Raw genomic sequence first — 25,262 nt, forward strand, 5'->3', positions numbered from 1 at the left:
AACTTCATCACTGCTGTCACCATCCACACTGGTTTTAGTGAAGTTACCATGAAGTTAAAAGTATGAGGCTGTTGGACTTTTAAACTGAATTATTCAGCTTTAAAAACAATCTAGAAAAAGAAGTTGTAAGGAAAAACTACAGCTGCTCAGTGAATGACTCTAAAACGAAACAATCTCATATCTAACATAGAGGTTCTTTTTATTTGAGATTCTATAAACGAAAGCATAATTACTTCAATCTTAGCGTGATAAAACTCTTCTAAAGCCTTAGAAAGAAAATGATGATAATGTGGAAACTATCTCCATTATAGATGCCAGCTTGACCCCAGAATCTCTATTTGGAATGCATTTTATTCTTCTAGCTTTGTTATTTTGAGCAATTGTACCACAACACATAATTCCATTTAAATAGATATATGGCACTTAATAAGAGTTCAGAATTGTTTGCTATGCCTTATTGATCTAAACAAAAGGAAAACAAAACAATGTTATCCCTAACAAAGTGATAAATAAAAGATTGTACAAAGGAAAATACTGTTTCAATACGGGTTCCTTGCCAAATCAGGTAATTAAAACATACAAGCAAATTGCTAAATGTTTTTCACGATAATACAAATACTGAGATAGAAGACATACAACTTTGGAAAGACCACCGTGTATCAAGAGTTGGGCTTAACGAGAAAATGCCACCTGGTGTCTCTAGTTTTTTTGTTTAATTTTTTGGCAGCCAGGCGGGGGCCTTTATTGGCTGATACACATCTACCTGCTGAGGCCATCACAGGCGCATGTGGGAGCAGGCGGCCCCTCCTCCAGGCCCCCGGGGGGGACAGAGGATTCAGCGGTCAGAACTGACACAGGAGCCCTGAACACCCAGTCAGATCAGGTAGCTTGACCTCAGGGTCAGGAACCCAGGACCGGAAAACAAGGAGAGGAGGGGTGCAGATGGGCTCCCAGGTTTGGCTGGGGAGCAGGGAGGCCGAGATTGCCCGCCCTCGTCATCCCGGGATGTGTGGAGGGCCGGGCAGTTGATGAGACGACAGAAGCTCCAAACCTGCCGTCCCTGCCGCAGACCTGCATCACCGCTTTTCACAGAGGGAAACTGAGGCCCAGGGCCCGGAGCCCTCTCACCTGGGCCACGCCCTGCTCGGCCTCATAGAAGGCAGACGCGCACCGGCTACCGGGACGAAGACCCCCTCCCAAAGGCCTAGGTGGCGGAAGGGACCCTGAGGATATTAATAAGTATGGACGGGCAGACCCCAGAGGCAGTCGGCCCAGTCCAGCCTGGGAAGGGAAGCCTGGCCTGGCCCTCCCCATGGGGCCACCAGCACCCTCAGTCTGTCTCCGCTCCGCTCCCGGGGGCCAGGATCGGGTAGCTGGCCGTGTGTCCTCCCTTTTGCCCTTCAGGAGGCTCGGGGTGCCCCTGGGGGTGGCAAGGCTTGTCCCCGACCCCTCTGGTTCCCGTGGGTTCTTCTCACCAAGGTCTCCTTTGCAGCCAGGTTCTCCCCACTGCCCCCACGGAGCCTTGGGGGCCAGGCTCCCCTTGCAGTCCTCTTTCGCTCTTCTCTCCAGGATGGCCTGAGGCTTCTTTGGGTACAGTGGGACCTGGGGGGTCCCAGGACTCCCAGGAATGCCCATGGGACCAGGAAGTCCAGGAGGACCCATGGGGCCTGGGGGGCCTGGGGACCCAGCCGGTCCTGGGGGCCGGTGGCTGCTGGTCTCAGTGAAAGTGTTGGACAGAAACGGGTCCTCAGGCTGGGAGATCCAGATGCAGGGTGGTCCAACAGGATCTGGGGGGCCAGGGGGGCCAGGGGGGCCAAGAGGGTCTAGGGGCCCTGGAGGTCTCCTCTTTCCAAGGGTACCCACAGCTCCGGCCTGACCAGGGCTTCCTGGGGGCATGAAGCTGATGACCTGCTGGACCTCTCATTCCCATTGGGCCCCCGCTGCCAGGGTCTCCCTTGGGGGCAGTGGGCCCAGGAAGCCCCCGGGCACCAACTCCATCATCTCAAGGGAGCAGAGGGGGCCTCTGGTTTTCTCTAGCTCCCGGCAGCCCTCAAAGACCACCATCCCCAGGGCTGCCCTGGGCAACTGGGGAGCCCCAAGGCAGGGCAGGGTCCTCAGAGGGGCACCTGGAGTCGGGGGCAGTCAGCCCTGCCACCTTGGCCTCCAGCACCTTCAGGCGCTCGGTCAGTTCCAACACTTCGCGGCAGTTGAGACAACCAGAGAAGCCTGTGGGCCCGAGGGTCCATCCGGCAGGTGGCGCTGCCCGATCACCCGGGCGCCAGGAAACCAGAGGAGTCTGCCACTTCCTTGCAGCTCGGCGGCGAGGGCCCGGAGGCCGCATCTCCACTGGCAGGCGGTCACCGTCTGGTAGATCACCTTGTACGTGGGTCTCACCCCGTCTTGTAGCTCTCACTCAGTCGTGTCCGACTCCCGTGACCCCATGGACTGTAGCATGCAAGACTCCACTGTCCATGGGATTCTCCAGGCAAGAATACTGGAGTGGGTAGCCATTCCCTTCTGCAGGGGACCCTCCCTATCCAGGGATCAAACCGGGTCTGCTCTATCACGGGCAGACTCTTTACTAACTGAGCCACCAGAGAAGCCCCTGTCGCTGTTCCCAGGGCCGCTCATCGGCCAGGGGCAATTCTGCACCACCCTCTGCAGGTCAGTGCCGTTCTGCACGTGGCAGGAGAGGGGGCGGGTCACCGCCTAGGAGCAACAGTTAGTTCCTGCGCGCAGAGAACCGAGCTCCTCCCGCCATCCCCCACCCCGACGCTCCAAGCGGTGCTGCCTCGCAGGTGGCCGGAGCCCGCAGCAAAGCAGCGCCCAGGCCTGCGGGCACCCATGCTGCTCCCGGAGCCCTCCCACGCAGGCCCCTCGCATTAGCTCCCAGCCTGGCGTGCTGGCTCGCCTGCCTGCCCACCCCGCCAGCCACCCCAGATGCGCAGATCCTGGTTCCCAGCACAGCAGCGAGTGACCTCTAATTTGTTATATAACTTAAATATGATTGAATTTATCACAGACAAATCCATGAAGCATAGGATTTTTAGAAAGGTCAAATTATGAGTGATCATAGAGCATTTGATGCTTTCGAATTGTAGTGCTGGAGAAGACTCTTGAGAGTCCCTTGGACTTCAAGGAGATCAAATCAGTCAATCCTAAAGGGAATCAACTATGAATATTCATTGGAAGGACTGATGCTGAAGCTCCAATCATTTAACCACCTTTTGCAAAGAGCTGACTCATTGGAAAAGACCCTGATGCTGGGAAAGGTTGAAGGCACAAGGTGAAGGAGGCGGCAGAGGAGGAGATGGTTGCATGGCTTCACCAACTCAATGGACATGAATTTGAGCAAACTCTGGGAGACAGCAGAGGACAGAAGCGCCTGGGGTGCTGCAGTCCATGGGATCACAGAGTCCGCCGTGACTCAGCAACTGAACAGTAGCAACAGCAAAGAGGTTTAGTATCACCTGTAAGAGAGTAAGAGAGGCGTCTGATCTAAGAGCCTCCTGTTTCAGAAATGCTCTGATTTTTGTGTATTCTGTTTCTCCCTTCTCACAGTTTATATCAGTCCAGCACAAGTCATCATTTGCTTGAAGGACAAAAGAGCAGGACGAAGAAATCCTGAGTACAGAATCTAAAATAAATGAATGAGTTACCCATAATTGAAAATTTTGTTCATTTTCTTTGGGTTCCTGTTAAAATACTGGCCGGTGTTAGGTAATAATGTAACACGAAATATATAGTGAAAAATATGTTCTCATTGCCTAATATACATTCTTGGAATCCTAGGCTGAAAGACAGTGATATATATCATATATATGTATATATATACACCCCTTTCCTTTCCATATGACAGTAGACAGATTTCAATCTAGCAAAAGAGGGTATCTCCCACTTTTATTGTTTAGATTACAACAATGAAACTTAACTCAGAAATTTATCAGAGGAAGGAAATACAATCTGAAAATGTGTGATGAAGTTAGACTGGTTCAAATTTTAATTAAAATAAGATTGATATCATATAACTCTAGCCACAGTGTTATATTAGAAATCATCAGATAAGATTGTTGCTTTAAATCAGAAGCATGAGTATGAGGGAGAGCTGTCTAACAAATGTGCATCTGTCAACCTTAATGCTTTATGATTGCTACAAATACATAATTAAGTGAAAAACTGCTAGTTTTCAGTTGTGGTTAGTAGATAGATCATAAAATTAAAAGTATGGAATCAACTTGACAGAGTCTGGAAGAGAAGAATGCCATATTAAAGAGGTCTCATACTGAAAAAGGTAAAATTAAACTTTTCTAATTTTCCCACTTATAAGGTATATAATTTTGAGAAATTCAGTTAATTTATCTAAATCTCAGATTCTTTCTTTCTAGAAATATTATCAAACCTATAGATTTGTAAAAATTAAATATGTCTCATATATAAAACAGAACTTGACTTGAAAGAAGTAAACCTCAATAAATTGTTTGCATAATAGTATATGTATTTATATGTATATATATGTATATTTGTAAATGTTTTCATATGACTAGATGGATATTCAAAATAGGTTTTCTCATTCAATATCCATTGCCAAATAATATCCTACAAAATAGCTTACTCCAATAAAAGGACACATGCACAACTCAAAATAAGAGAGTTGTTTCTCAAGTAGCATGCTAAGTATATGCAGGAAAATTATCACTCACACTAGATTCTATCTTACAAATTTCAGAAAACCACTTAAGATCAAAAAGTAAGTTGGCAAAAGGAATTGAACTTACCAGGTCAACACATTGTGAATCCAGTCTTTTACATTTTGTATCTACTTTGCTGCATGTTTTTTTGGATTATACATTTGTATGTTCCTCGGTCACTACAAAATAAAGAAGTGCCTGCTAAACTACATTAAATTGCTCTGAATATAGCTTTAAAATACGCTGTAATATTGCCTTAATCAGACTGCCTCAATAACCTTAGCAGCTCACTGTAGAGCTGCTGGATAAAAGAATCTTAGTCAACTGCTTCAAAATTTAGTTGATTTCAGACTTTGCACACCTAGGTGACTGATCATTTTCTAGAAATGGTGTCTGTAAATTTGGAAGCTCACAGACTCACCAGGCCTGTAAATTACTTATGTGATTAAAATAAGTAGCTGCTTTCTTTAATATGCAGTTTTATGAGGAAGTAACTATTAATACTATATTAATGCAGATCTGTGTAAGAAATGTTTAATGTCACTGTGAGCACACCTTGTCTTATTTTTTTTTATAGAAGAGTTGCACCAGGTCTTAAACAGCAAACCAAATTAAAAATTTCCTCTAATATCACATTTCACATAATAAAATGAGACATACACATGACTTTTATTATGGGAAACAGTGGAAATAGTGGCTGACTTTATTTTTTGGGCTCCAAAGTCACTGCAGATGGTGATTGCAGCCATGAAATTAAAAGACGCTTACTCCTTGGAAGGGAAGTTATGACTAACCTAGACAGCATATTAAAAAGCAGAGACATTACTTTGTCAACAAAGGTCCATCTAGTCAAGGCTATGGTTTTTCCAGCAGTCATGTATGGATGTGAAAGCTGAGCACCGAAGAGTTTATGCTTTTGAACTGTGGGGTTGGAGGAGACTCTTGAGAGTCCCTTGGACTGCAAGGAGATCCAACCAGGCCATCCTAAAGGAAATCAGTCCTGGGTGTTCATTGGAAGGACTGATGTTGAAGCTGAAACTCCAATACTTTGGCTACCTGATGCGAAGAGCTGACTCATTGGAAAAGACCCTGATGCTGGGAAAGATTGAGGGCAGGAGGAGAAGGGGACAACAGAGAATGAGATGGTTGGATGGCATCACCGACTCAATGGACATGAGTTTGGGTAGACTCCAACAGTTGGTAATGGACAGGGAGACCTGGCGTGCTGTGGTTCATGGGGTCGCAAAGAGTCAGACACGACTGAACGACTGAACTGAACTGAGGAGATAAATTATTTTCTTCTGCACAGTGATATGCTTTTAGAATACTTTATACATCACAATCAGTTTCACATTCTACAGTTTTCTTCTGTTGTATAGTAGTAGTTTTCAACTCTGGTGAGGCAACGTCCTACCTAATAACAATCAGAAAAGTATAAATTAAAAGAAAACTGTACCATCAAAGTGCTTCCCAGGTAGCTCAGTAGTAAAGAATCCACTTGCTAATGCAGGAGACACAGGAGATGCAGGTTCAGTTCCTGGGCTGGGAAGATCGCCTGGAGGAGGAAATAGCAATCCACACCAGTATTGTTGTCTGGGAACTCCCATCGTCAGAGGATCCTGGCAAGCTACAGTCCATGGGGTCACAAAAGAGTCAGACCTAACTTATTGACTGAGCATACATACACATACCATCAAAAATTGAGAATACCAAGTGTTCCTGAGAAAGTATTGATATAGACATTTAATAATTTTCCCCTTAATATTTTTCTGAGATTGTTTTCATAGGAGGCATTCTCAAGTTTCTAAGCACTGGAATTCTAGCGTTTGGTAGCAGAAGAAAAAAGCAAAAAACAAAACAGGTTTTGGAAGCTTCAGCTTCCAATATTGCAAAAGAAAACTACAGACAGAATTAACAAGTAAAATGTGGAACAATGTCAAATTTTTATTGCACCACTTGCAGACTCATAAATTTATTAATAATTTATTGACAGATAAAGTATTTATCTCTTGTTTTTCAGATTTTGTGTTCTATCTAAACCATAATAGGCATTACTCATGTTCAGGATCTAGGGAAAAATATTTGCCATATACCCTTTTATGGCTATAGAATATGCAACATTTTCTAAGCATCCACTAAAGACAAATGCTATAATTCTCAGTGTTACTAAAGTAGCAAGTGTTTATGTCTTTATCCTTTAATTTCTTTAAAGGCTACCAGCTCTTGAAAGTAGGACTCAGTTTCAGTATGGTAAAATTTGAAGACTTAATTTCGGCAATTGGATTTGAAAACTATTAATAAGCCATACATGCACATGATAATTATTGCCAATAAGTTAACATATTCCTTTTGCTGGTTAAAATAAAGCCCATTCATGCAGTTATATAAAATAGTTATCCTGAAGTCACTATCCCAGTGATCTTATCATTAAATTGCCCAATGATTACTGAATTTTCCTATAATGTTAATTAGGAACTTGGTCTCTCTAGCAGAGCTAGAAATTTTATAATGTGGGACCATTGTGGTTCTTCACGTCATGGATGATATGTCTCTTTCCCTAAGGGAATGTTGGGAGATAGTTCATGGTGGAGATGCCATTATCCATCATCTATGAGTTAGACAAATTGCCTTGGAACCATGGAAAAACCCAACTTCTACAAATTAAAAACAAACTTTTCAAATTATTATAATTTATATATGACATGTAATATCATTATGCTCTGAGAAACTTGAATTTTTAGTACAGTGTCAGTTTTATTAATAAATCTGGTTACCCAGAAACACAGCAAAATCTTGGTAAAGTAATCCAAGGACAGAGACTACTAAAGGGAAGACATTTTTAACTGAGTAGGGCAAAGTAGAAATTACCACTTTTGCAAACTAGAGGTAGTTGATTGATGATCATTTTAAAGAATATTTTCAACTCCAGCTGTCTCATTGAAATACCTCTCATACCGGGAACTGTCATCTCTACTGGTAATTTCTTCCTCAATACAATTGGCAGTGAGAGAAAATTTGATAATGAGACATTTAATATTTATCTGTATGTTAATAAAAGAAATTATGAATTAACATTGTATCTTCGTGGGGTTTTTTATGCAATATGACAGTAGCAATAACTTGGCAATGTCTATCAATTTCATTGAGGTAGTAGTATTTATTATTCCTCTGAACTAGGAGTCGAGAACAAAAATTCCAGCTCAAACAGTGAAGTAACTAGCATTTCCCAAGATACTTGCTTTTAGACATAACTGTTGACAGTGATCATCAGGTGATTTTCTTCAAGGGAGTAGAGGGGATTAGCAGTCTTGCCCAATTCTTGCACTGTTTCAAGTAGGGAGACTTTCATACTGAAAAGTCAGCTTTGTGCTCTGACTAGTGAATAAAGTAAATAAGATCTATACATAATCTATGGGAGGTGAGAGGAAAGTGAGAAAGAAAAGAAATTACTGTCTCCTATCTGGAGAAGGAAATGACAACCCACTTCAATACTCATGCCTGGAGAATCCCGTGGATGGAGCAGCCAGGTGGGCTACAGTCATGGGGTCGCAAAGAGTTGGACACGACTGAGCGACTTCACTTTCACTTATTGATAGGCAGGAACGTTGCCCCACTGGAGACTGTGTTAACCACATGCTACAGAATAGAACTTATTAACAGCAGGTTTGAATAATGTAGGAAGGAATTTGTTTAAAATTTCATTTTACTGGTCAGCAGGAAGAGATTAAATTTGAGGGTCGACCAACTGCTAACCTGGTCTTCTTATCTGTCATCACCGCCAGAGTGAATTTCAAGAAGTGGGTTACTGGTCATTTCTAATGATTAAAATAAATTAATATTGCAAAATTGGTTAATAGGTGCCACTGACATTTTCTAATATTTACAGCATAGATCAAAGATGGTAGATCTTGGCACTTGACAACCAATTAATAGATAGCAGACCATAATAAGGCTTTTCCAATGAAGATTTAGTGATGTTTTTAGTTGAAAGTCCTTAATAAGAATCAGATTCCCAGACATTTACCATGACATTGCTTGTCCAAGTCAACCTGTGAAAAGAATTCTGTTGACTCATTCTGATACTTTGGAGATATAGTGGCAATGCTTATCAAACCAAGATGAGAGTGGAACGCTGTGAACAGAAACCAAATTGACATGTTTACAGTAGTGAATAGAGACAGCTTTCCTGATAGGGATATGGAAAGAATGATGTGAATTTCATTGGTATTTAGGTATTAGGTATTTAGGATCCAATTTAGGTAAATTGGATCAGAGTTTATAATGGACTCTATAAAAAAAGAAAAAATATAAAATGAATCATGACTATGAATATTCTGACTTGTAGGTATTTACCAAAACAAGACACACTGTGAAAAGATCAGGGTGGCTATTTTATTTGTTCACTCTTTTTCCTCCATTGGGATGGAATTAATGAAATTATGAATTTCAATTTGGGTATGTTGAGCCTGAAATGACTTGGAGATATCCAAGTCAACATCTTATAAAATCTGTTGAATGCTCTGACCTGAAGTTCAAAAGGATAGAAAGGAGAGGAGAATGTGGGTGGCAGAAGTACAGCATGGTGGAAGGGTTTTTTGGGTTTTTTTGTTTGTTTGTTTGTTTTAAGGCAATGAGAAAGGCTCACTTGAGAAGAAGGTAAATATCAAGCAAGAACATAAATAATTATTAGATGAGAAGACAGGATGTGATGGGAAAAAAGACCTATACTCAGAAAACTGTAAGATGCTGATGAAAGAAATTAAAGATGATACAAACAGATGGGAAGATAGACTGTGTTCTTGGATTGGAAAAATAAGCATTATTAAAATGATCATACTACCCAAGGCAATGTACATATTAAATGCAATCACTACCAAATTATCAAAGGCATTTTTCACATAACTGGAATAAAATTTGTATGGAAACATGAAAAACCCTTAATTATTCATAACAATCTTGAGAAAGAAGATTGGAATTGGAGAAATCATGCTTTCTGACTGACCTTTACTGAAAATCTACATTAATCACAATATGGTGCTGGCACAGGAACATATTTAGATGGAATAGGATACAGAACCCAGAAATACACCCACATGCTTATGGTCACTAATCTATGACGAAGGAAACACGAATATACAACGGAGAAAGACAGTCTCTTCAGTAAGTGATGCTGAGAAAACTGGACAGTTTCATGGAAAAGAACAAAATTAGGATACGCTCTAAAACTATGTTAAAAATTAAGCTCAAAATAGATGAAAAACCTAAAAGTAAGTTTGGAGGCTTTAAATTCCTAGAGTAAAACATAGGTGCTTGTGCATGCACACGTGTGTGTGGGGGAAGCGGGGTGTATGTGTGCTGAGTCATGTCCAACTCGTTGTGGCCTCCTGGACTGTAACCCACCAGGCTCCTCTGTCCATGGAATTTTCCATATAAGAATACTGGATTGGGTAGTCACTTCCTACTCAGGGGATCTCCCCCACTCAGGGGTCAAATCCACATCTCCTGTATCTCCTGCATTGGCAGGGAGTTTCTTTACCACTGAGACACCTGGAAAGTCCAAAAACATATATGCTCTTTGATATAAATGCAGCAATATTTTTTTCAGATTCCTCTCCTGACCTAGGGTAATGTAAATAAAAATAGACAAATGGGGCTTAATAAAACTTAAAAGCTTTTGCACAGCAAAGAAAACTGTAAACAAAATGAAAAAACAACTTATGGACCAGGAGAAAATATTTGCAAATGATGTTACCAACAAAGGATTAATTCCCAAAGTATAAAAATAGCTCATACAGCTCAATATAAAAAAACAACAACAACAACAACAAAAAACCCAATCAAAAGATTGGCAAAATACCTAAACAAAAATTTCTCCAAAGACATAAGGATGGCCAACAGGCACATGAAAAGATGCTCAATAAAGCTAATAATTAGAGCAATGTAAATCAAAACTGCAAGGAGGTATCACCTTCAACAGTCAGAATTTCATCATTCAAATGTCTACAAATGATAAATATTGGAGATGGTGTAGAGGAAAATGAACCCTCCTACAGCCTTAGTGGGAATATAATTCATGAAGCCCCTATGGAATACGATATAGAAATTACTTTTAAAAATTTAAGATAGAACTACCAAATGATCCAGAAATTCTACTCCTGGGCATATATATGGAGAAATCTCTAATTTAAGAAGTTAAGTACACCCCACTGTTCGTAGCAACACTATTTACAAAAGCCAAAACATGGAAACAATCTAAATGTCCATCAACAGAAGATTGGATAAAGAAGATGTGGTATATGCATCCAATGGAAAGTTAACTCAGCAAAAAAAAATGAAATAATGCCATTTGTAGCAACATGAATGGATCTAAAATTATCATATTAAGTGAAATAAGTCAGACAAAGATAAATATCATATAATATCACTTATATGTGGGAATTATAAAAATAATACAAGTGAACTTATTTGCAAGGTCAATAAAGACTCACAAACACAGAAAGCAAACCCGTGGTTACCATATTGGATAGTGGCAGTGGTGTGTAAGATAAATTAGGAGTTTGTAACTAGCAAACACATTATACTATATATAAAATAGATAAACAACAAGGACCTACTATATAGCACAGAGAACTATGTTCATTATCTTTTAATAACCTAAAAATGGAAAAGAATCTGAAAAAGAATAGCTATAGAACTGAATCACTTTTTTATACATCTGAAACTAACACAACATTATAAATTAACTACACTTCAACTTAGTTATAAAAAAAAATAAAAAGGATGAAAAAGCTGCTTTTGATGGAACCAGTACATAACAGCCTTAAAAGCAGGCATTGAATTTGGTTTAGTTATGATTGTTAGTCAGTTTAAACTGTCTTGATTTCTTGAGCACAGGGACTTGATGTTGTTCAACTTGAACCCAGTGAAAAGTTAGTGTGGTAGAAATTGGAAAAAAAAAATTAAAAACATGAAAGTTGGGAGTTATGTAGAACATCTAGATGTCTATTATAGAATTTCATGTAAAAAGGAACAAAGTCATGAAATAGAATGGAAAAGGGTAGGCAGGAGATAGATAGCAACAGTTGTAACCAGACATGGAACAATAGACTGGTTCCAGATTGAGAAAGGAGTACGTCAAGGCTGTATATTGTCACCCTACTTATTTAACTTATATGCAAAGTGCTGCTGCTGCTGCTGCTGAGTCATTTCAGTCACGTCCAACTCTGTATGAACCCAGAGACGACAGCCCACCAGCCTCCCCCATCCCTGGAATTCTCCAGGCAAGAACACTGGAGTGGGTTGCCATTTCCTCCTCCAATGCATGAAAGTGAAAAGTGAAAGTGAAGCCACTCAGTCATGTCTGACCCTTAGCGACCCCATGGACTGCAGCCTACCTGGCACCTCCATCCATGGGATTTTCCAGGCAAGAGCACTGGAGTGGGGTGCCATTGCCTTCTCCGTATATGCAGAGTACAACATGAAAAATACCAGGCTTAATGAAGCACAAGATGGAAACAAGATTGCTGGGAGAAATAACAATAACCTCAGATATGCAGATAACACCAATCTTATGGCAGAAAGTGAAGAGGAACTAAAGAGCCTCTTGATGAAAGTGAAAGAGGAGAGTGAAAAACCTATCTTAAAGCTCAACATTCGGAAAACTAAGATCATGGCATCTGGTCCCAGCGGTTCATAGCAAATAGATGGGGAAACAATGGAAACATTGAGAGACTTTATTTTCTTGGGCTCTAAAATCACTGCACATGGTGACTGCAGCCACAAAATTAAAAGATGTTTGCTCTTGAAAGAAAAGCTACACAAACCTAGACAGCATATTAAAAACCAGAGATACCACTTTGCTGACAAAGGTCTGTATAGTCAAAGCTATAGTTTTTCCAGTTGTCAAGTATGGATGTGAGAGTTGAACTATAAAGTAAACTGAGCACTGAAGAATTGAATGTTTTGAACTGTGGTGTTGGAGAAGACTCTTGAGAGTCCCTTGGACTGCAAGGAGATTCAACCAGTCAATCCTAAAGGAAATTGGTCCTGAATATTCATTTCAAGGACTAATGCTGAAACTGAAACTCCAGTACTTTGGCCACCTGATGAGAAGAACTGACTGAAAGATTGAAGGCAGGAGGTGAAGGGGACAACAGAGGATGAGATGGCTGGATGGCATCACCTACTCAATGGACATGAGCTTGAGTAAGCTCCAGTAGTTGGTGATGGACAGGGAGGCCTGGCGTGCTGCAGTCCATGGGGTCGCAAAGAGTCTGACAGGACTGAGCGACTGAACTGAACTGAGGCAGGAGATGATTATGAACTTCATTCTAAAGTATTTTCTGTTGTTTTTGCATAATTTATTTAAAAATTTTCTATTCAGGCTTTTGGAATCAGATATCCTAGGGTTATTGTTTTGTTTTCCTGTTGAGTCTGCCTGCAGAGGGATCCAGATGGGAAGATACTCTCATTAAGAAGCTTGTTGAACCATTTGTCTAACTGGAAGGCTATTTTCTGTGTCTCTAAGTAATGGTAATTACTTTGAACTTTATTTCTGAAAGAAGGAGTGAAAAAATTAATTCTTCTGTCTGAAAGAAGAATATTTGCAGTGGTAGGATAGCTTTGCTTTGCTTTGTTTTTGGTCCCTCTCCATCAATTAAGTAACACTAACCAATTAAAAAATTATTAAGGTGTTTTTCTTACAAAAATGAAAATAATGAAAAAAAAAAAGAAAATAATGGAAGCGTTCATCAGCATTCCCTCCTTCTACCTAAATGTGTTTTTTTGTTTGCTTTTAATCCATTCAGTTTTTTCTCATGCATTATGTATTATAAACAAATTGGAACAGAAAAACAATATTATTTTAAAACAACTTGTATTTTAAAAATTAATCTAAAAACAATTTTTATTCTACTTTGTGCCATGTTGAGCTTTCTTTTTGTTTCTCTCTTAAATGTTTGGCTTTAGAACTTTCATATAAGAAAATTAGACTATACTATACTATGTTACTTGAAATTATACTCACAATTTTCCACAGCTGTGGAAAATTCTTCAAGAGATGTTAATACCATAACACCTTACCTGCCTCCTGAGAAACCTGTGTGCAGGTCAAGAAGCAACAGTTAGAACCGGACAGGGAACAACAGACTGGTTCCAAATTGGAAAGTAGTACTTCAAGACTGTGTATTGTCTGCTTGTTTAACTTATAAGCAGAGTTATTGCGACTCAGTTGCTCAGTCACATCCAACTCTGTGACTCCGTGGACTGCAGCATGCCAGGCTTCCCTGTTCTTCTGTTGACTCAGGTGATAAAGAATCTTCCTGAAATTCAGGAGACCTGGGTTCAGTCCCTGAGTTGGGAAGATCCCCGGGAGAAGGAAGTGGAAACCCACCCCAGTATTCTTGCCAGGAGAATCTCATGGACTCAGAGCCTGGGGGGCTACAGTCCATGGGGTCTCAGAGACTCAGACAAAACTAGCACTTTCACTTTTTTTCAAATCAGAATTTGCAAGATTAAATGATAAATTTAAATTCAGTTTTTTCTCATATCATTTAAACAAAGGAGTCAATTCAGTGAAATATTAAAAACCAATGAATCAAAGAGTGGCATAAAATACTAATTAGACATTTATTAGCTAATAAAGTAAGATGGCAATGGATAAGTCATCAAATGACAGTATCAGAACCAGAACATTAATGAGAACTGACATTGAAGGATAGAAATGCCAAATACAGCAGCAGCTATGATTGAGTGCATATTCCAAAGACTGATTCCAGTGACAATATCTCCAGAGTTCAAGGAATTTTCCCAGTGCTGACTTAGTATAATTAGAGGAGAAAAATAAGTATCTTTAAAATTGTGCTACTCTAGAGATGATTTCCTAGTAAATCAGCTTATATTTAGAAAATGATTAATTTGAGCTTCTTCAGTTTTAGTTATCTGTTGTTTAAAAATGATCATAATTTAGTTTTCTAAACAGAAATTATTAAGATACTTATACTCCATGCATTAGAAGTTTCATGTGCCTCTTCACAGCTTAAAGCAAGAGAAAAATCTAGGATGTTGTTAAGATTAGGTCAAATATGACATGCCAAGAGTAAAACAAATAGCTAATATGATTCCTGTATCTATCAGACAAACACAGAATCGGTAGAATGTGTGTATGTGTGGTGTGCCTAAAGACATTTGTTTCAAGGACTGATCTTGGCTTACACAAATGTAGGGTCTGGTTAAGGAAGTCTGAAATCGACAGGGCAGGTTGCAGGCTATTTACCCTCAGATAAGAGTTTATGTTGGGGTCCACAGTTGGGATTTCTTCTTCCTCAGGGGAAAGCTATTTTTCTCTTAAGTTCTTTTGACTGATTATACAAAGTCCATTCAAAGTATGGAGGCTAATGTCCTTTAATGGAAATCAACTAATGACAGATATCAATCACATCAACAAAATACCTTCACAGCAACACCTAGGTTAACATCAATTTTGTTAGTGTTGCATAATTGAATGCTTTAGTCCTAGCCAAGTGGAGACATAATAATTAAAATTCCCAACACTCATCTGTTTCCAGAAGCATTTCTTCTTAATAGTGAAAACTTTTTAAATCAAACCTTTTCGGGAAGTGTTGTCTAAGTCTTAGCGGTTAGCTTCTCCTCTATGAATAGTCCTTGTGCAAACGGAAATATGAAATAAAACAGAGTAAAAGAGAAAAAAAGATTAGACTGCTGCTATTTGACTTCTAGACTTGCTATAAATAAAGACAGTGTTGTACTGGTGAAAGAATATACAACTACATCAATGCTACTGAATAGAGAATCTAGAAATAAACTTCTATAAATACAGTCAACTAATCTTTGACAAGAAGCAAAGACAATACAAAGATAATCTCTTTAATAAATAGTGCTGAAACAACTGGGCATCCACCTGCAGAAAAATGAATGACTTTACATGCTTCAAAAAATGAACACATGATCCTAGATATAAATGTAAAAATGCAAAACTATAAACTCCTAGAAGACAGCACAGGAGAAATTGCAGATGACCTTGAGCATGACAATGTCTTTTTAAATACCAAAGATGGGAACCATGACATAAATAATTGATAAGCTGAAATTTATTAATATTAAAATTTCTTCTTTGCAAAGCTCAATGTCACAGACTGGGAGAAAAATATTTGCAAAAAACACACTGATGAAGGACTGTTACCCAAAATAAAGAAACCTTAAAACCCAAAAGTAAGAAAGAAAAAAAAATTCATTAAAATATGAAGCAAAAACCTTAACAAATATGTAACCAAAAAAAGATACGCAGATGGAAAACAAGCATCTGAAAAGATGTTCCACATCATAAGTTCTCAGGGAAATGAAAATTAAAATCCCAATAAGATACAACTGTGTAACTGCTGCTACTGCTGCTGCTGCTAAGGCGCTTCAGTCGTGTCCGACTCTGTGCGACCCCATAGACGGCAGCCCACCAGGCTCCGCTGTCCCTGGGATTCTCCAGGCAAGAACACTGGAGTGGGTTGCCGTTTCCTTCTCCAGTAGAATGGCACAAATCTGAACATTGACACCATCAGATGCGGGGAGAATAGAGAGCATGAGACGCTCACACTTATTGCTGGTGGGAAAGTAAAATGGCATGGTCACATTGGAGAATAGTTTGATGTTTTATTACAGAACTAAATGTACCCTTACTGTATGATCTAGCAATCATACTCTCTGGTATTTATGTACAACGTCAGAAACTTACACCCCCATATTGATTTTTATAGCAGTTTTATTCATGACTGCCAAAACTTGAAAGCAACTAAGATGTCCTTCAGTTAGGTGAATGGTAAACTCGACTGTGGAATATCCAAACAATGGAACATTATTCAATACAAAAAATAAATAAGCTATCAAGCCATGGAAATATATGAAAGAGCCTTAAATGTGTTAATATGTTGCTGAGTGAAAGAAGCTAATCTGAAATGTCTACATATTGTATGATTCCAACTATGTGCCATTCTGGAAAATGAAAAACAAATTATGAACAAAATGAAAAGTTCAGTGGTTGCCAAAAGTGATTTTGGCAGGGAGCAGGGAGGAAAGAAGGATAGACAGAACATAAAGGATTTTTGAGGGCAGTGAAAATACTCTGTATGATACTATAATGATGGGTATAAGTCATTATACATTTTTCCAACTCCAAGAGTTGTACCCTAAGGTTAACTGTAGACTGGATGATTATGATTCATTTATACAGTTTCATCTTTAAGGCAAATGTACCATTCTGGTGAGTGATTTTTTTTTCAATTGATAAAAAATTGACATAAACATTATGTAAGTTTAAGATGTACTTCATATTAATTTGGTATATTTACATACTGCACTATAATTTCCACCATAGAGTTAGCTAACATCTCTGTGCAACCCCATAGACGGCAGCCCACCAGGCTCCCCCATCCCTGGGATTCTCCAGGCAAGAACACTGGAGTGGGCTGCCATTTCCTTCTCCAATGCATGCATTCATGCTAAGTCGCTTCAGTCGTGTCCGACTCTGTGTGACCCTATGGATTGCAGCCCACCAGGCTTCTCTGTCCCCAGGATTCTCTAGGCAAGAATACTGGAGTGGGTTGCCATTTCCTTCTCCAAGCTAACATCTCTAGCATGTCACATAATTATATTTTTTTGTGTGTGGTGAGAACAATTAAAATCTAGTCTCTTAGCAACTTGGAAAATTATAATACTGTATCATTGGCTATAATCAGTATGCTGTACATAGGCTTGCACTGTAAACATTTCCCCAATTTCACTATTTTTGTGCCCTGATAACCACCATTTTACTCTCTCTCTCCATATGTATATATGCACACACACACACACACACACATATGTATGTATAGGTTCACAACATAAATATATATAAATTTATCTATATAGGTTGACAACAAAACTGAGAGGAAAGTACAATTTCCCACAAAGCCCCTATGCCCATACATGTATATCCTTCCTGTATTATCCCCTTCTATTTCATAGTCACAAATATTTTCATGATGTAACACTGTGCTGTTGTTCAATCACTAAGTTGTGTCCAACTCTTTGCGAGCCCATGAACTCCAGCATGCCAGGCTTTCCTGTCCTTCACTGTCTGCCGGAATCTGCTTAAGTTCATGTCCATTGAGTCAGTGAGGCCATCATGTAGCATCATGAAATCACCAAATGTTATGATTTTTGATGGCATACATTTCTTTCAGTTTTGTTGTTGTTGTTGTTATTGTTTTTATTCCACGCTATGGTATGGAGCTAAGGTCTGTAGTCTGTGTTCTATGAAGTCTTGAAATTTCCTGCTGCCTCTGCATTCTGCCCAGGTGGCAGAACTGGCATCTCTCTTGGAGAATGTACACTCACATATTAAAAAGCATCAGCTAGCATCCTTTTCATGATGCTCTTGGGTACCTCTTGGCTGAGAAAAATTGTGAAAGTAATGAGTTTTTTCTTACTTCTGGAGAAGCTAAACTTTTAATGGTACTTATGTTACCTTCTACTCAGCCTGTTAAAAAAAATACTTTTTCTGCCTAATAACACAGCTGAAACTGTGGTCATTCCTCATTCTCAGACTACTCTCACACTCTACTTCACCAGCAGAGCAATTTCCCTTGGTAACTCTTTCAGATATTGCCTTTTTCTAAATTAATTAAAAACAAATAAACAAAAGAGGGAAGGAAAGGCAAAGAAACTTTGATGTAAAGACATTCAGTATTTTTTTATTTTCCACATAGATCATCACTGATGCTCCCCAGATAGTCAGTCAATATATAAAAGTATTTACTCCTTATTTCCATAATGACACCCCTTCCCTGGCACATGTTACAAACAGGTGATGCTAAGAAGAACTGAACATGATCGATACATCCAAAGTTTCCACAGCAAGACTAGTAATGTAAGAACTGCTTTATTGTCAACTACACAACTGTTTAAGGGGTGGACACTCAAGACAAATAAAGTGGCTCACTTCCCTCCTCACCACATTTTGGAGATAATATGGAGACCATAGGATCAGGATCCATTATTCACCTGAAAAATCTTGAGAGTTTTTATGATATTCAGAATGTTTCAAGTATAAACATGAGCAAAAATGTGAGTGACCATTGGCAAGATTCTTCTAAAATATTTTGAAGTATTAGTCAGTTCCGTTCAGTTCAGTTGGTTAGTCATGACTGACTCTTTTGCAACCCCATGGACTGCAGCACACCACATCTCCCTGTCCATCACCAACTCCCGGAGTCCACTCAAATTTACGTCCATTAACTCGGTGATACCATTCATTCAACCATCTCATCCTCTGTCATCGCCTTCTCCTCCTGCTTTCAATCCTTCCCAGCATCAGGGTCTTTTCCAATGAGTCAGTTCTTCACATCAGGTGGCCAAACTATTGGAGTTTCAGCTTCAGCCTCAGTCCTTCCAATGAATATTCAAGAATGATTTCCTTTAGTCCTTGCTGTCCAAGGGACTCTCAAGTGTCTTCTCCAACAACACAGTTCAAAACCATCAACTCTTTAGCACTCAGCCCTTATGGTTTAAATATCACATCCATACATGACTACTGGAAAAACCATAGCTTTGATTGTACAGACCTTTGTGGGCAAAGTGATGTCTCTGTTTTTTTGTTTTTTTTTAATTTAATTTTTTTTTTTTTTTTATTAGTTGGAGGCTAATTACTTCACAACATTTCAGTGGGTTTTGTCATACATTGACATGAATCAGCCATAGAATTACACGTATTCCCCATCCCGATCCCCCCTCCCACCTCCCTCTCCACCCGATTCCTCTGGGTCCTCCCAGTGCACCAGGCCCGAGCACTTGACTCATGCATCCCACCTGGGCTGGTGATCTGTTTCACCATAGATAATATACATGCTGTTCTTTCAAAACATCCCACCCTCACCTTCTCCCACAGAGTTCAAAAGTCTGTTCTGTACTTCTGTGTCTCTTTTTCTGTTTTGCATATAGAGTTATCGTTACCATCTTTCTAAATTCCATATATATGTGTGTTAGTATGCTGTAATGTTCTTTATCTTTCTGGCTTACTTCACTCTGTATGATGGGCTCCAGTTTCATCCATCTCATTAGAACTGATTCAAATGAATTCTTTTTAACAGCTGAGTAATATTCCATGGTGTATATGTACCACAGCTTCCTTATCCATTCATCTGCTGATGGGCATCTAGGTTGCTTCCATGTCCTGGCTATTATAAACAGTGCTGTGATGAACATTGGGGTGCACGTGTCTCTTTCAGATCTGGTTTCCTCAGTGTGTATGCCCAGAAGTGGGATTGCTGGGTCATATGGCAGTTCTGTTTCCAGTTTTTAAAGAAATCTCCACATTTTTTTCCATAGTGGCTGTACTAGTTTGCATTCCCACCAACAGTGTAAGAGGGTTCCCTTTTCTCCACACCCTCTCCAGCATTTATTGTTTGTAGACTTTTGGATAGCAGCCATCCTGACTGGCGTGTAATGGTACCTCATTGTGGTTTTGATTTGCATTTCTCTAATAATGAGTGATGTTGAGCATATTTCCATGTGTTTGTTAGCCTTCTGTATGTCTTCTTTGGAGAAATGTCTGTTTAGTTCTTTGGCCCATTTTTTGATTGGGTCATTTATTTTTCTGGAATTGAGCTTCAGGAGTTGCTTATATATTTTTGAGATTAATCCTTTATCTGTTTCTTCATTTGCTATTATTTTCTCCCAATCTGAGGGCTGTCTTTTCACCTTACTTATAGTTTCCTTTGTAGTGCAGAAGCTTTTAAGTTTCGTTAGGTCTCATTTGTTTAGTTTTGCTTTTATTTCCAATATTCTGGGAGGTGGGTCATAGAGGATCTTGCTGAGATTTATGTCAGAGAGTGTTTTGCCTATGTTCTCCTCTAGGAGTTTTATAGTTTCTGGTCTTACATTTAGATCTTTGATCCATTTTGAGTTTATTTTTGTGTATGATGTTTTAGAAAGTGTTCTAGTTTCATTCTTTTACAAGTGGTTGACCAGTTTTCCCAGCACCACTTGTTAAAGAGGCTGTCTTTTTTCCATTGTATATCCTTGCCTACTTTGTCAAAGATAAGGTGTCCTTAGGTTCGTGGATTTATCTCTGGGCTTTCTATTCTGTTCCATTGATCTATATTTCTGTCTTTGTGCCAGTACCATACTGTCTTGATGACTGTGGCTTTGTAGTAGAGTCTGAAGTCAGGCAGGTTGATTCCTCCAGTTCCATTCTTCTTTCTCAAGATTACTTTGGCTATTCGAGGTTTTTTGTATTTCCATACAAATTGTGAAATTATTTGTTCTAGTTCTGTGAAAAATACCGTTGGTAGCTTGATAGGGATTGCATTGAATCTATAGGTTGCTTTGGGTAGAATAGCCATTTTGACAATCTGATTCATCTGTTTTTTTAATATTATACTGTCTAGGTTTGTCATAGCTTTTCTTCCAAGGATCAAGCATTTTTTAATTTCATGGCTGCATTCACCATTCATTCTGATTTTGGAGCCCAGAAAAATAAAGTATTTTACTGTTTACATGGTTTCCCCATCTATTTACCATGAAGTGAAGGGATGGGAGGCCATGATATTAGTTTTTTGAAGGGTGAGTTTTAAGCCAGCTTTTTTACTCTCCTCTTTCACCTTCATCAAGAGGTTCTTTAGTTCTTCTTTGCTTTCTGCCATTAGAGTGGTGTCATCTGCATGTCTGAGATTATTGCTATATCTCCTGGAAATCTTGATTCCACCTTGAGCTTCATCCAGCCTGGTATTTCACATGATATACTCTGCATATAGTTTAAATAAGCAAGGTGACAATATACAGCCTTGATGTAGTTCTTTCCCAATTTTGAACCAGTCCGTTGTTCCATGTCCGGTTCTAACTGTCAGTTCTTGTCCTGCATTCAGGTTTCTCAGGAGGCAGGCAAGGTGGTCTGGTATTCACATTCTTTAAGCATTTTGCGCAGTTTGTTGTGATCCACACAAGCAAAGGCTCTAGCATAATCAATGAAGGAAAAGTAGGTATTTTTCTGGAATTCTTTTGCTTTTTCTATGATCCAACAGATGCTGACAATTTCTTCTCTGAATCTTCTGCCTTTCCTAATTCCAGCCTGTAAATCTGGAAGTTCTTGGTTCATGTACTGTTGAAGTCTAGCTTAGAGGATTTTGAGCATGACCTTGCTGGCACGTGAAGTGAATGCAATTGTGTGGCAGTTTGAACATTCTTTGTCATTTCCCTTCTTTAGGATTGGAATGAAAATTGACCTTTTCCAGTCTTGTGGCTGCTGCTGAGTTTTGCTCGCATATTGAATGCGGCACTTTAACAGCATCACCTTATAAGATTTGAAATTGCTTAGCTGGAATTCATCACCTCTACTAGCTTTGTTTGTCGTAATGCTTCCTAAGATTCACCGGACTTCACACTCCAGGAAAAAGCACAGTAAAAATATTGTTTTCTAATTTTAACAAAATTCAGTTGTCAATTTGTGAAAATTAAGTGATATGAATGAAAGTGAAGAAAAAAGACCTGAAAACAGAATGACCAGCCAGAAGCAGTTTTCTGCAATGAGAAAGGCATTGGTTAATTTCCCCACTACCTATTAGTTAAGGTGTGTAAGCTCTCAGGGATTTAATTTTTCTGTATATAATGGGGAATATTCTCTTACAGAGATTCTGCAAGTATTAGGATCAATATATGTGAAGTGCTTGGCATATAACTCCTAGCTTCTCTGATATGAATATTAAGGTTTCTTTTTTAATATTTTTAATAATTTTTTGCTCTTGGGCAGAATTAGTTTCTCTCTTGGGTAAGCTACTGCTATAGAAAAGCTAATAGAAAAAAAGTAATAACCTATAAAGCACTTATGAGACTGAAGATGTAAAATAGAGAGGTTTAAGCTCTATATTTTAACATGGTTTTCATATTATTTCAAATTCTTGAACTATTATATTGGTGCAAAAGTAATTGTTGTCTGTCACTGTTGAAATTAACCATTTGATATTGGGATATATGCAGAAGGCAATGGGGCCCCACTTCAGTACTCTTGCCTGGAAAATCCCATGGACGGAGGAGCCTGGTAGACTGCAGTCCATGGGGTCGCTAAGAGTCGGACATGACTGAGCGACTTCACTTTCATTTTTCACTTTCATGCATTGGAGAAGGAAATGGCAACTCACTCCAGTGTTCTTGCCTGGAGAATCCCAGGGACAGGGAAGCCTGGTGGGCTGCCATCTATTGGGTCGCACAGAGTTGGACACGACTGACGTGACTTAGCAGCATTGGCATATATTCTTAAATGTGATCATATTATACACCACTTTAATGCACATTTCTTGTTTTATGTTATTTGCTAATGACTTGTTACTTACTGCATTTTATTTTTAAATTTTTTAGTTCAGTTCAGTTCAGTTGCTCAGTTGTGTCCAACTCTTTGCGACCCCATGGACTGCAGCATGTCAGGCCTCCCTGTCCATTATCAACTTCTTTTGCAAAGGAGGCAAGAGCCTTGATGAAGGGGATTGTAGTGGTTGGCCATCAGAAGTGGCAATGGCGGATTGAGAGCCATCATTGAAGTTGAGCCTCTTCCAGCTACATAAGAAGCTGCCAAAAAACTCAGTGTTGACCATCCTGTGGTCATTCAGCATTTGCAGTAAACTGGACAGGTGAAAAAGCTAAGTAGGTGCCTCAAGAGCTGAACGAAAATTTTAAAAAGTCATCATTTTAAAGCGTCATCTTCTCTTATTCTGTGCCCCAACAATGATCTATTTCTTGATCAGGTTGTGATGACAAGTGAACTTTATATGACAGACAGCTGGTGATGATCAACTCAGTGGCTGGACTGAGAAAAGGCTCCAAAGCCCTTCCCGAAGCCAAACTTGTACCAAAAAAGGTCATGATCACTGGTGGTCTGCTGCCAGTCTGATCCACTATAGCTTTCTGAATCTTTGCAAAACCATTACATCTGAGAAGCCTGCTCAGCAAATCTGTGAGATGCACTGAAAACTGCAATGCCTGCAGCTGGCATTGGTCAACAGTTCTTCTCCATGACACCACCAGACCTCAGGTCACACAACAAATGCTTCAAAGCTGAATGAATTGGGCTACGAACTTTTGCCTCATTTGCCACACTCACCTGGCCCCTAGCCAACTAACTGCCACTTCAAGCATCTGGACAACTTTTACAAGGAAAACACTTCCACAACCAGCAGGAGGCAGAGGTTGCTTTCCAAGAGTTCATAAAATCCTGAAACATGGATTTGTATGCTACAGGAATAAATAAATTTATTTCTCATTGGCAAAAATGTGTTGATTGCAAAGGTTCCTATTTTGATTAACAAGGATGTGGTTGAGCCTAGTTATAATGATTTAAAATTCACGGTTTGAAACTTCAATGTTATGTGTTGGATAATGTTGAAGTTTTCTAAGAATATTTAAAGCAACTTGTGCAAAGCAATCCTTATGAATGGTATAGCAAAGAATAAGTTTAATGGAATAATTTCATACAATTATTACTATTTTTAAAAATAAGCCGGGATTATTTTAAAGGAGAATAATATCATATTAGTTTACACACACATATAGATAGATTGATATTTAGGTAGAAGATAGATAGATGGATAGATCAATAACAAACTTTGTGTATCTGTGTGTTTTCCGTAGTGATTAACTATAAGTTATACAAAATATGCAAACTAGGTCAGATTGGATTTGCTATGTACAAAGCTATTCTTCCCTACTTACATGGTTGCAAACCTTTTTATATGACCAAATTTTAATCTGTGTTTTTAAATTAGATATTGCTAGGAATTATACAAGTTTCCCGGTCAAATGTCTAAGAGTTACAGATGTAATGAAAAAAAGTTTAAAAATTAAAAATGGTGGTTTTTGTGTTGTTTTATCAGATAGTTTGCAACAAACACTTAGGATTTATCTAGATTCAAATTTTAGTTATATCAATAACCTTTCTTATTGTTATGTGGAGTCATAATATTACAGGGTATTTGAGGTTTTAAGAAAAGAAAATTCCAACAAATAATGCATGGCCATTATAGTAAGTCCTTATTTTATACATAAATTAATTTTAAGAACAATACATTTTGTATTTCAATTGAGGATAAAATAAGATTTGGAGTCTCCTTACCAATGCAATGCAGGAGACCCGGGTTCAATTCCTGGGTTGTAAAGATCCCTTGAATAAGGGAATTGATACTCTAGTATTCTTTCCTGGAGAAGTCCATGGACAGAGAAGCCTGGAAAGAAGCTACAGTCCCTGGGGTTGCAAAGAGTCAGACATGACTGAGCAACTAACACTTTCATTAACAATTTACCAATAAGAAATAAAACACTTGGGGGCTCTCAAGTCAATAAAATAATGTCATAGAAAAAGTTATAAAATGACATCATTAGGTAAAACTTCTAAAACCAATAATCATAAAGTGGTATTTTATGTTTCTGTTCAGTTTAATTCAACAACAATTTATTGAGAGGGTAATATGTACCTAGCTTTGTACTATACTATCCCACAAGTGCAGAGTAAGAAGATGGCGAATTTTACCTCTGTTAACAATTGAG

The 25,262-nt window shown here is 39.1% G+C and overlaps 1 pseudogene; it reads right to left on the bottom strand.

The window, feature by feature from the left end:
- Positions 1–1,330: 1,330 nt before the first annotated feature.
- Positions 1,331–25,262, bottom strand: part of LOC136152342 (EMI domain-containing protein 1-like) — a 35,065-nt pseudogene continuing 11,133 nt past the window's right edge.

Source organism: Muntiacus reevesi, chromosome 21 (assembly GCF_963930625.1).
Source record: "Muntiacus reevesi chromosome 21, mMunRee1.1, whole genome shotgun sequence".
NCBI lineage: Eukaryota > Metazoa > Chordata > Mammalia > Artiodactyla > Cervidae > Muntiacus > Muntiacus reevesi.